The following is a 1,310-nucleotide window of genomic DNA, read 5'->3' as shown; positions in this document are numbered from 1 at the left end:
GCCCAAAAATCATTCCTCAGGGAGATCAGCATCCCTGATAAAGTCCCTTTCAAATGAATTCTTAACTTTTCCCTGTTGTATGATCAAGGACACTGAACTACGGGTGTGCCCTACATTAATCTTCCTGCAATTTGGAGGAACTAGGGACTTAGCCTAGTATTCTCAGTGAATGAAGTCTCTTGTTTTTTGGGGGTTTTCCCCCCCAAACTTATCTAACATATTCTGAATTGACTAAAAGAGCATTAAATAGCATCAAGGACATTGCTTCCATGGAAAAGGAAAGAAACAATATTGGAAGATAAGGAACAATACTAGAAGATAAGAAAAATATCATCATGTTGGATTGGAATTAGAGGTATAAAGATTAACTTGTGAATAATGTAATTCCTAGTGCTGTCTGCTGAAAGAGCAAAGAAGTAACAACCACCCAGTAGCAATGAGTAAACCTAGAACACAGATATCTTGGTTTCTAAATACCATTCTCCACTATAAGAAACCAAGTCTCTTTGGAAAAATGTCTGGTTCTAAGAATAGGGCAGAAAAAGAGCAAGATGTGCCTAGAAGACCTGGTGCCATAAAGTTTAGAAGTAATCAAAGTAACAGACACATGTCTAAAGGACACAAGAGCTAGCCAATAGGGGCTCCCAAAAGCCAATTCAGGGACAATTTAAGCAGCAAAATGAATAGTGACTGTAATGGATTATAAACCATTAAATAAAAAAAGAATTTTGGGAGGCCTATGCTGATAATTAAGGTGAAAGAAAAGCTCTGTATAGTAAAAACTAATTATAGAACAGGTATGGTAGAATTAGAAAAGCATCTTTTTGTCATAGTAATAATGGATGCAGGCAAGAATCATCAATACTAATACGAGTGGGTGAAAGCTTTTTAGGGAACATGATACTTACACAGTCACAAAGTATCTCCCCTATAGATTAGTCACTAATTATAAAAGGAATAAAGATACTTTTATATTGAAGAAATGTGGCAGACTTAAGTCAACTGACCATAATCAAGTGAAAGCTGACATCACCAATAATGGGACAAAATGGTATCATGTTCCTCTTAATGCCATGCACTCAAAGGATGCAACATCATTTACATGTTATTTCTGTCAAAATTGCTTAATATGCAGAAGGAAACAATATAAACACCAATACTGAGGGACACTCTACAAAATGAATGATTTGTATTCCTGAATATTTCAGTCATGAAAGACAGGAAGGCTAATCTATATTAAAAGAGACTAAAGAGGGGCCGGCCCGGTGGCGCACTGGATAAGTGCGCCGCTTGGGAAGTGCGGCGGTGCT

Source organism: Galeopterus variegatus, unplaced genomic scaffold (assembly GCF_000696425.1).
Source record: "Galeopterus variegatus unplaced genomic scaffold, G_variegatus-3.0.2 Scaffold11734, whole genome shotgun sequence".
NCBI classification, from domain to species: domain Eukaryota; kingdom Metazoa; phylum Chordata; class Mammalia; order Dermoptera; family Cynocephalidae; genus Galeopterus; species Galeopterus variegatus.
Note: the sequence above shows the minus strand (reverse complement) of the source record.